An 11,944-nucleotide genomic window follows, 5' to 3' on the forward strand; every position below is an offset into this window, starting at 1 on the left:
GCAGTCATGGGGGGGCACCCCCCTAGCAGGGGGCTCATCTCCAGCCTCTGCCTCCTCTTCTGCGCAGGATGGTGTGCGTCCTCATGCCTGGGTGAGCGGGGACAGAGCGGGACAGGGTCCATGCTGTGGGGGCTCTTCTGTCTGCCCGTCACCCAGCGAATTTGGGTGTGCTGGACATGTAGGAACAAACTCCACAGCTTTGGGCTCTCTCCTTTCAGGGCACCCCCATTCATTTTGGGGGGATGACTCCTCTCTTAGCAGTTTCGGAGCCCCACGTTGCTTTGGTCCGTGCAGGGGACAGAGGGTTTTGTAGTGCTGCCGAACGAGCCTTTTATCCTGGGTTTTTGCTGCTGCTGTGAATTTTCATTCATTGTCCTCACAGCTCGAGGCCCCAGCCCTTGCTCTCTCCATTAAATGATTTTCTTTTTTCCCTCCCCTCACTCTCTCTTGACTTTAAACTGCACAGTTACCAAGGGCCTCCCGCTGTACTGATTTATTGGCTGTCTCAACCATTTTGTTGGGGTGTGTGTTTGAGGGATATATTGCTCTAGGGTGAGTATGTGACACATCTGAGGTGGTGCCACAGGTGACTGTAAGGTCAGTGCCTCCCGTCTCGCTCTCCAGAGGCACAAAATAAAGCAGAAGGCAGCAGGGCAGGCTCCTAGCCAAAGGCTTTTAGGAAGGAGGTTAATTTTTAGAGTAATCTTCGTGGAGTGCTTTTATTTGAAGTTTATAAATGACGTCGCGCTATCATGCCCAGGCCTTCCATCTCTGCCTCATGGGGAGACTTGTTTTCTGTTAAGGAGGGTGGGAGAGTTTGTGAAAATGCTGTTTTAAGAGATTAAATTCTTGGCATTGTTTAAAAGTAGGAAGGAACTAAAGCTGTGGAGGGGGGGAAATCCTTCTGGAAATCCCTGTTGCTCTGTGGGGTCAGGCTTTGTCCTCTTCCTTCACTCAGTGGGAGCAGCAGAGCTTTAGGAAGGAGACAAACTCCCCATAAAGAGGGAAGGCGTAATCTTACAGATCAACCCTTTAAACATCCTTTGGAAAATGCGCCCTGGGGAGGATGATGTTCAGCATCTTTGAGGAGCAGGAGATAAAGGTGCGGGGAGGAAGGGGGAGAACGTGCCACCCATTTCCCGGGGAAAGGGAACTGCATCTGTGTGTGTGTGTGTGTAGGAAATGCTTTTTTTCTTTCAGGAGCCTGCAAAGGGGTGCTGTGGTAGCACAAAGCAAGGATTTGAGCTTGAGTATCCAAGGATAGGAGCGAACGGACAATCTGTCTCTTTGTAGCTGGGGAGCAGGGTGGGATGGGAACAAAAGGGAATGTAAATGCACTTCTGCTCTTAGGAGAACTTGCTGCTGGAGACGCGCATCTTACAGCCTCAAAGTATTAGGAGGAGCACAGAGATGTGTTGTCATCTCACGTTAACTGACAGAACTTGGGGAGAAATCAGGAAAGAAGTATTTAATTTCTTCTGCGTCTTTTCCCTGTGCTTCTGTAAACTGAGGTTCTGGATGTCGCCTGCTCACTAAATGGTTATGTTGGCATTTGGGCGTGTGATGGAGTGTTCACTGAAATGTGTATATTGCAAACATATGGTTTCTTTTTTTAACTTTCCCATCCCCCTGCCCCCTTACTCATTTCAAACATTGGTGTGTCTGCCAGTGTCCTGGATGGAGATGTGACGCAAGTTTCCTAGTGTGTATATGATTTGTGGGACAAAATGTCACTGTGTTAACTGAGCTGGACTGCCTTGCTTCGTGTCTCCTGTAAACCTCAAGGGTTGGGTTTTTTTTTTGAGCTCTCTTTACTTCTATAGAGCTGTAAAAGTCTTTCAGCAGGGAACAAAGAGATGTCCTGGTGTGGAAAGAGATGAACCTTGCACTGGTGCTTTTAGAGGATTTAACTTGTTTCCTGATGAAAAACGTTGCTCTTTACTTTTAGCGTCTGACATTCAGTTGATTACCAGCTCAGCTATTTTTCCACATCAGAATAAAGGAAATCCATGTGTAGTCCAATTCCTTAATTTGTGCTGGTTTTGCCTGAAAATAGTCATATGTGGCTTTCATTTGACATGGGTGTCTCCATACCATTTTGGTGAAGGAATTGAAAGAGCAAGTTTTCTACCTGCAAAGAGAACTTCTCGTGTAAAACTGCCCTCCTGATTCTGGCTAATAGTAAAAAAAGGATTACTCAGCACTGGGAATGACTCATGCCATTATAAAGGTATGGATTAATGCCTGCATTTATTATGCTTGGTTAGTGTTAGTAATTGCTGAGTAGCCTCCTTAGGTTAAATAACTTCTGTCCACTGAATCAAGGAACCTTGCTCAGGATCAGAATCCGTCTTTCATTTCAAAAAAGGATAAAATGGAGGTGGGGTAGAGAAGGCAATTTATAAAGCATTTCTATGAAATGTACCCGCAGAGTAGCGATAGTCTTTGCAGGTAAATGCTGCCTCTGGAGACATCTAAATTTTCATCTAAAAAGAAAAATGTAGTCTGTGCTGGTGGTTGTGAAGGTGGTCTTCCAAGCATGGATTGCATATAAATCACGGCAGTCTTCTTTTTGAAGCCTGAAAAAAAAATTCGACCTCATGCTGCTTGTGCTGATCAGATACTTGCACATGCAGCTTCCCTTGAATCTCACAATTCCTGTTAGAAATGCTGGTAGCGGTAGTGAAGTTGATTGGAACTGGGTCATTCTCATTTTGCTACTTTTTTGGAAAGATGAGAGCCGTGCTGGCTGTGGCTGTTTGATTTAGGAGCATCCTCTTTGCTGTGAACAGTCTGTGCCAGAAACAGAAGATAAATTAGTGGTGGGAGTGCTCCCTTGCTGTATTCCTGTGCCCTTTCTCCCCTGACAGATTCCTTCATAGTGATGAGGACGACACAGGCTGTGCTAACAGATGTGGTGGGAGTTTCTTCTCCCCTCAGAAATCAAGCTTAAATTGAAAATTGAAGTCACCATTTACTGAATGATTAGGTTTTTTAATGACTGTGGTTCGTGTAGCTTTTGAGTTGGGCTTTGCCTGTGAACACATTGATCTTTTGGAGTTGAATATTTAGATTTCTAGCCATGTTCTTCCCAAGCTCTACATGTGAGCATATGTACGCCTGTGTGGGAAAAATTTTCTTTTGCAGGTATAGAGGAACTTCTTACAATTAATATTTCTGCTTCCCCAAATTTTATTGAAATGTCTGTGGTCACCCATCTTGTGCTTGTGTAGTTATCTCATGTACTGAAAAAGTACTGCCATTGAAAAAGAGCAGCCTGTAAGTACTCAGCAGGTACAATCGAAGTCTTTGGATGTGAAAACTAGGCTGGAATGGGAGGCTTTTGTCCAATGATAACTTCTTAGGTTTCTTTTTTGAAGTGTGGTGTTGATTGTTACCTGTGAGTCTTAGGTGCTAGCTGCAGCCAGTTTCATATGCCTAACTACTTAAAATCCATTCAAGAAAAATGTTACACTCTATAAAATATAACTGCTTGAGAACTAAATTGAGTGTTTAGACTTCAGTCTTCTGCCATATGTTTTGGTTTAGCATTTCCTCACAGATTCCCACTCCTCCCCCCAGCCTAGCTAAACAAAATTGATTCCTACAGCATATTCTCAGTATTCAGGCTGGTTAATTCATTTGAAGACTTGCTTTTGTGCTCATTTGTAAACTTTTTCCACTTAAAGTTGGTAGAAAAGTCTTTTTGTTGTTTCATATTATGTTAAAGCTTATATAAAATTATCTTTGGGCAAATGTAGATCTGTCAAAAAAAAAAAATGTTAGCAGTCATTTGTAGTACTTGGTTTGCTTGGGCACTGAAGTGGGTGATGCTCATACCTCAGTTTCTCAGCTGCTTGGACATAGACAAATATATCCTCTTGTGTATTCCTGAGTGAGACTGAATAGCCAGGTTACTCCTGCATCCAGGCTACCCTTCCTTTGAATACGTGGCACATCTCATTTCTTTAAGACTTTTGATACCATCACTCTACTAGAATAGGGCTAAATTGAATCAATCTTCACCTCTTGGGAAGTGAAAGCAAAAGGTGTTTAGTTGTGTGTGTGTGTCTTTGTTTAGTGTTTCTGTTGTTTACTGTCTGATAGGAAGGAGGATAAAATGCACAAGGAAGCAGACTGAGGACATACAAAGCCAAGCGGTGGTGAAAGAGGCTGGCTGGGAAGAATACATCGTTGTTATCGAAGCGGCGTGGCTGCTTTTCCTGCAAAAAAAGGGTAGAGACGGCTCCTGCTGCTTTCAGCTATTCTGGGGTATTAAAAAAAACATATGGGGTGTTTTTCATGTGGAAGTAGTTCACACTTTCCTGCGGTTGGTTTCTATGTGGTAGTTGCTTCCAGTACTGCCAGGTTCTTGGACTGATTAACGTTTAACACTTTCATTTCTCAAGAATACCATTTAAGTAGTTTCAGTTTAATGCAAATATCTTGGCTAGCACTGAGAAATTTGGATGTGCTGTGCTCCTGAGGACACCTGAGGGGTGTATATGCTGGCTGACAAATGCACGCCTGGGAGGCTTCTTCCTTCTGCAACTGATGAAATCTTGGAGAGGATCAACTCTTCCCCAGAACGTTCGTCTATTTAAACTTGGCAGCATCTATTTTATTTCTGAGTGTTAGCAGCTTGCCCACCAAGTCAGTGTCTAGAGATGTAATCTTTTAATAAAAGTTGGAGCTGTTTAAGATGATGGGCAATAACACTGGTTCTTACTGCTAATTGTGTTAGCGAATTGCGAAAAACTGCATTTTGGTCAAATTTTCTTGGAAGATTTCCCCTAAAACGCACCATATCCATCATAAATCTCTGTAGTAGTAAATTTAGCTGTGGACATGCTAATGGAGCGCTTGTAAACTCGGTGTTATTAAACTTTCTTAATAGGGAGAGACAGACTTGAGAGCTTTGTGGGTGTAGAAGAATAGCTGTTGGAGTAGTGGAATTTGGCATTGCAAAATCTTTGAAATATCAGGATCCTGGGACTTTCCAGATGAGTTTAGCCTATTACCATGCACTCCCTTTAGAATCAAACAACTGAGATGCAGATACGAAGAACTTGGCTCTCAAAGTTGCTGCAGTTTCCCGTGACTTCACCTAAGGGAGTTCAGCTTTGACATTTCTAAAAAACATCAAACTCCGTCTATCTTTCCAGAGGTCTTGCGGGAAAGTCTCGTAGGCAGGGTTAGGTCCCTGGCTGACAGGCAGTCCAGGCTGTTTACCAGAAGGTTATCGCTCCTGGTGTATGAGAGGAGATGTGGTACCTCTGATGTGCAAAATAATGCATATGCTAATGAGGGGAGCTGTACTAAGAACAAAATCAAACTTGTCAGAGTAAGACAAGATCACTGTAGCACGTAGTGTAAATACAGCTAAATGACAGTAGGGTTACAGGTACCTGAATAGGTCCATGATACCACTTTAGTATTTCTCATGTTCTTGTGCACGAATGCAAATGAAGAGACTGACCTTAGTGTGGGATTCTGTCAACCTTAAGTTTGATCCTTTAGGTTGTCTGGGTATGTTGTTTGCCTTGAAACACTGCTAATGCATGGGGTTCTTATGTTCATCACAGCCTGCATATTCCCTGTTTTTAACCAGGTTATGTGGTTCTGTCACATAGTACAAGCAGGTAGGGATTTGTGGTGATCCAAATGCAAAAAGAAAAAATCCGGTATTTTTTTTCACCCCTACTCAATAGCTACAACATCCAGTGATGTTTTTTTTCCAAGTCCTTTCTTTTACCACTTCCCAAGGTTCTTGAAGATCGTTGTTTCCTGATGTGCGTCACTGCACACAGAATTTTTGCTTAACACAGGTTTTCTTGCAATTAAGAGAAATTCCACCATGGAAAAAAAAATTGATTATGTATCAACCTCCACCAAACCAGAGTCTAACACACCTTGCAAGGATTTCTTAGACCTCTTTGGTTCTGCACACTGGGAAATCTGCAGGGGACAGCTGTCTTCAAGTCTTAAACGTTTCACAAATCCTATCCGTAAATGAAGTACAGAGTAAATCCACAGCACTGATTCACTTTCTCACCGAATCATAAAATTAGCTGAATCTTCCCTCCACACATCCATTACAGTTTTATACAGCTTGTACTGCATGCTTGTGAAACAACACTCAAACTCTTGTAACTCAGTCAACTTAAAATGCATTTTTGAGGGAATACAGAAAAGCTCTTCTGAATAAGGTTTTAGTTTCTGGCCAAATTTCAATTTTTCTGCCCCATCCATTTTGTCTTCAGAGCTACTGAGTTGGGGGTGGGGGAGAGAAAAATTCCTTGTTTTGTTTCATTTCACTGTTTCATGCTAAACTGACTTTATAGCATTCTCCCAAATGGATATTTCCTTCAGGCAGGAAATAAGCCTGTGTAAATTCATCCTGGAGAGAAAAGGTATGAGCAGCTGTTAAAGAAGAATAGCGTGAGTTGAAATACTTCGGTGATTGTCTCTTACTGTAGTAAATTCTCCTTGGATTTTGCCAAAATTTTACCACTTTATAGTTATGAATGGTAATTTAAGCACTAACTTTACTCTTTTTACTGCTAGCACCTTGCTATTAATAAAACTGTGTGGGAGGATGCTCTGTTTCCTTTTCATCCATCCACGGAATTGTTAATAAGTTAAACCTGCGGAGTGTAATTTTGACCTTGAGTACCCCTCTGAGTCTTCTGAGCATGTGTCTTGTCCTGTGGTATCCTCTGCTATCTTATTGTGTGGAAGAATTTAAGTTGCTTTTCATCTTACAGCAGAGTTAATTGATAAATTTTGCAGTTCGTTAGAGGGGAGAGTGTTGTCAAATAGGAAAATGTTCTAAAAAACTAGTTGTGAACGTGGAATTGTATTGACATGCTTGTGGTTAGGGCGTGAGATTATAGCATCTTGTGGCAATTCAACGTATGTTTTGTAAAACTGAAGTTTTTCTAAACATTGGATGAAAGCTCCATAGTTACTGTTGGACAGATCGTGCATTTTCATTTTCGATTTGGTCTAAGTTAGACTTTTGCTCATTTTTGGTCTTCAGGGGATTGTAAGTCCATTTTCTTGGGATCCAGGGCTTGTTCCAGCTCTCTGAAAAGGAAGCTTTGAAAATGGTGGAAAATGTAGTGGAGTAGTGGAAAATGATAACATTTGAAAAGTGAGAGAGCAAGTTAGTAGCTGTGGGATGAGAGCACTTAAAGAATATTTTTCTTACGAAAATTAGCTGGCTGTGCTCAGAGCTGATACCTGTTGAGGTAAGTGGGGCAGCTGAAACAGCAGTCAGGCATTTCAGGCCGTCTCCAGCTTCAGGCAGACAATGCAATATTAGGTTATCTTGATGGCTTAAAAAATCATAAAGAAGATGCTTCTTGTCACGGAGTAAACACCTTTCCTGCAAAATCCCCAGAGATAGATTTCATTATGTCAATTTTCAGAACACAAGTGGGAAGCTACTGTCACTTATTTTGTTGAGGCTTAGAGCTAGAAAGGACTCCCAGGGTCATGGAGTCCAGTTCCCTGCTGTAGCTGATGCCAAATTGTATAATCCCTATACCAAATTAATGAATGCTTGTGTTTGAAATGGCGCATGGGGGAATTACAGGCATACGTTCTATTAAACACTCAAACCTCCGTGTGACCCTGTCATCGCTGTATGAAACAGCTGCTTAATGGATTCCCTATGACAGTGGGAAGGAACAATGCCTTCTCTTTTATAGCAAGCGTCTATAGCTAGTGTTTTTCTTACGCTGCTTGCTTTACATTCAGGCCGTATCTGCAACGATACTTCCCAGTGAAGGCATGGGAGAGCTGCAGCTTGGTGTTCGTGCTGTCTCCAAACCTTAAATGCGTTGACTACAAACGTCTCTGATTCGTGATTCCTTAAGATCTGCCAGTGGAAATTGAGTCCTTTGGAAACTTGACATGTTATATGTCCTCACCTGTAAGAACTTCACCTCTTAGGCCACTTCTTTGTGAACCTCTTTGTGTCTCTCACCTTGTGAGGTATGCACCAAGCAAGTTGAAAGCTGAGGCTGTAAGTTCCATCCCTTCACTAAAGTAAAAATTGTCATTGAGGATGCCAAGTGCTGTCTAATAAATAACTTGGTATTAACAGCTGAGAAATACCTTGGTATTGACTTCCAGCAAACTGTGCTTCACTGGAAAAAGCATCTTGAGCATCAACTCTTTTCCTGTTGAACGACTCACCGATGCAAATCTTTATTTGAACAGCTGAGAGGCTGACGGACTAGCAGCCTGAGCATAGTTATTTGTCCAGATCGTAAAGCTCAGGATGGTTCTCATTACTCTTGGTTAAAGAATGTAATTTTTAACCAGTGGGCTAATCTTGTGTGCTGAACACAGTAATAGACGCAGAAAAGACTTATTAGATCAAACTATTCCCTGAAAAGAAAGGATAATAGCCTTCAGGAGAGGACATATCAGATACTTAAAAGCTTATTTACCTAAAATAACCCTGTACTATCAAACATCTGCCTTATATGCAGACAGATTGTTCTGTTTAGTAGCATCCCAGCCAAATAAAATATCCTCTACAGTTGACAATTACAGTTGAGACAGAGTTCAGAGATAAAGGTTGGGAGAGAAGAATGGAGAACACTGGCTTGGCTACTGTACCAGGGTTGTGTTTTGAGCCTTGGTAATACCTGATGACAGCCAGCATGATATTTACATTGCTGCATATACCATAAAGGCAACTGACAGTGATTAAAAGGGAAGGATAAACCTTCTCCAGTAATATTGCTGTGTTTGGAAATGAGATGTTTGAGCCTGCTTTCCATCGCGTAGAATTAACACTGCATAGCTGCAGTGCCCTTTAAATTAGCCAGAGATGCTGGCACGAAATCAAATAAATATAATTGGTTTCAAACTGAAAATCTAATTTAGGCATGCTAATAGCATCTTAAGTAAATGTGGCAGGTCACGCAGGACTTGCGTAACTGGCCCTTGGAGCTTACTGTAGTTACTGCCATGAGGAAAATGGTCTCAAAGGTGTTCTCCAAATCACCTGGGCACCTTGTGCAACTGGAGGGTGTTTGTATTTTCTGGTGAGGTTCTGATCTATTCCCTGCAGACCGTCCCTGTGTCAGTAGTGTTTCTGTCCTTTTCTTCAGGTGAAAAGGTATGATGCTTAAAGGTATGATTAGTTTGAACTAATTTGGTATATCCTAGGGCTGCAGGAGGTTAGGCATACAGTCACAGCAGCACCCTCTGTCTGTATTTCTCCTCCATGCTTTGGTGTTTGCAGTGAAAAGGTTAGGAAGAATGTTAGATGGGCTGATACTTGCCCCTGTTAATTCTTCTCTCCGCTGATACCATCTGTGACCAGTGGCTTTTTCTCTTGTCTTTTTTTTTTTTCTTGCATCTCTTGTTCCAGTGCAGAGTCCAACACCTGGGAGCTGCAGCTCTTCGCTGTGTTCAGCACTGAGGCAGCTGAAAGCCTGGCTTAGCTGCATGCACCGTAAACTGGTGACTGTAGGTGAAGCAGTTCATTGGTGAAATCAAACAACAAAGTGACCCAGTGACAATTTTGTCAAATATCTTGCTGACGTGCTTTGCATGGCCAACCCTATTCCTTACCCTCCGTTCCAGTCCTGGCCTGTGTTATATTGGCAGGCTGACCATTTTCTCTCCAAAGGTGTCACTTCTGTGCTTAGTCTGTAAGGATTGCCAACCTGAATGCTTGCCGAAGGTGGGAAAACAGATGATGTTTTTCTGTGTTCAGGGCCTAGGAGATATCAAAAGAGTTTTGCGAGAACAATGCGGTGTGGGGTGGGGTGAAAATTTCCATAAGACTCCCCTTCCTTTCTGCAGAAACCTTGGCATTGAGTTGTGCCGTTTACAGTAGCTAGATCTCTCTACAGCATAGAAATCAGAGACTCGTTTATAATGTGGAGTTCGATGGGGCCATGAGGTGATGTACCCAGCTGCAGCTATTGCCCATCAGTTGCTGATGGCTCTGAAAATGGTATCGGACTTCTTACAAGTGACTGGATATGGATTTGTATTCTTCCTTTCGAGTTTGAGAACTGAATTAAAGACCTGGGCAATAAGTCTGCAGCGTCGAGAGTTTCTGTATTGATGGACCAGTGGAGGGGAAGCATGTCTAAACAACTGCTGGCAGCACTGTATGATCTTTACTGGCTTATCATCGCTCTCCGCTGTACATGGAGCATTAGGACTCCTGAGAAAGACATTGTCTTACATGGGCAGAAACCTCTGAGCTCTGAACACAATGCGTGGTTTTCAGTGGTATTGTCAACAGCGGGAGCTCTCATCAAGATGGTAAATAATTCACTGTCAGCAAGTTCACGTGCAGTTCAAATATTTTGGCTGTATTTCTAATTCGATAGCTGACTTTCAGAAATCTGCGTCTTATTTTCTGAAGTTCTTTGAACATGCTGAATTAATGCTGGAATATTAGTTGTCTGTTGGACACTGCAGGTACTAATACGAAATGATTGAGCAAAGATTCTCCGGCTTTGGGGAAGACATGTAATTGAGTCTTAACAGCATAAATCCCTCGTGTGTGAGTACAGTTTGAAATAAATGGCCTCGCAACTCATACAGAATTGCAAACTGAGCTCTGGCTATACTGGAGTAAATGACCAGAGGTCATTACAAAGAGATACACCTGCAATTTAAATGAAACAAACATAGGATTTCACAAGTAGTAACTGTGGTTTTTCCATTCCTCCTTCCAATTTTTTCATTAAAAGGTCTAGACTGTAGTCATCAGATGTGCTGGTGTGAAATAGAAGTCATTTGTATTTAAGTCTTAATTCTGTGCCTGGACATACTACCTCCCAATTATTACCCTTTCTCAATGTGTTGTCCAGCACATGCCCTGTGTCTTAATGTACGTGCAGTCACCTTCGGCTTGAACCCAGCTAAACGTTCGCAGCATTTGGCTGTGCCTGAAAGAGGAATGAACATGCTGCATTCAATGATGTGAGTTATGCCATATTGAAGGCGGGGTGACATTTTGACATTGACCACATGGAAATGCAAAGTTTTGAAGTAATTTATTTAAAACGGGGTTGAGCTATTCTTTTTAAAGCCTTTTCCTTAGAAATAGGAGGTTAGCTACTGTCTTGTAAATGTGAGAGTTCGGTTATTACGCTTGCCTGTAGGACCGCTGCACGCGTATAGTGCAGGTGTCTTTATGTAGTGTGTACTTATGCTGTGATATATAGTCAGTGGGGATTGCTGGTTTTCCTCCACACCCCTATATAGGCTTTAACAGTTGTGAGGAAGCCAATTTTAAATCTGCTTTCGCTTTCTGGCTTTGCCTACGCCTCTTTGTTATAATAGATGATTTATTTCTTCCCTGCACAGTATTAGCAAGTATTTCTTTCCCTCTTCTCTACTCAATATCTTTCTGCCTCTGCTGTAGATCAAATAGTGCACGACTGGAGTTGAGAGAGGGTGCACCAAGTTAAACCTGTTCTCTTATTACCTCTACCAGGGTTTTGATAGTATATTGCCATCTTGCACTGTGGATGTGTCATCCTTCAGCTTGTGGAGAAATAAATGTAAAGCCCTTATTCTACTCTCCATGGGAAATATTATTGATAGTAAATCCATATTGGGAACAAGTGGTGGAAAGGCATCTGGGAGTGAGTGTGGCTGTGTTGGTGCAGCTCTGGGAGCTTCCTGGAGGTAGGTGTATGTCTGCACTCCCTGTGTTACTGTGGGAGGGCTCACTCTTGTGATTTTATAGCTTTTTTGTTGTCTTGGCCATGAATTGCTCTGCTGCTGCTTTAGTTTCCCACAGGTTTTCCAACCAGGCACAGTACAAAACCGACCGAATTCTCCCTTACTGGTTTTGCTGTTGCTCACAGTGTTTCTAACAGCAGCATTCAGAGTCGGCTTGCTGTTTGGGTTCGCTCTGAGCAGTGCTAGCAGCACCCAAGTGATCTTCCTG

This window comes from Fulmarus glacialis, unplaced genomic scaffold, assembly GCF_000690835.1.
Source record: "Fulmarus glacialis isolate BGI_N327 unplaced genomic scaffold, ASM69083v1 scaffold28765, whole genome shotgun sequence".
Classification (NCBI taxonomy): domain Eukaryota; kingdom Metazoa; phylum Chordata; class Aves; order Procellariiformes; family Procellariidae; genus Fulmarus; species Fulmarus glacialis.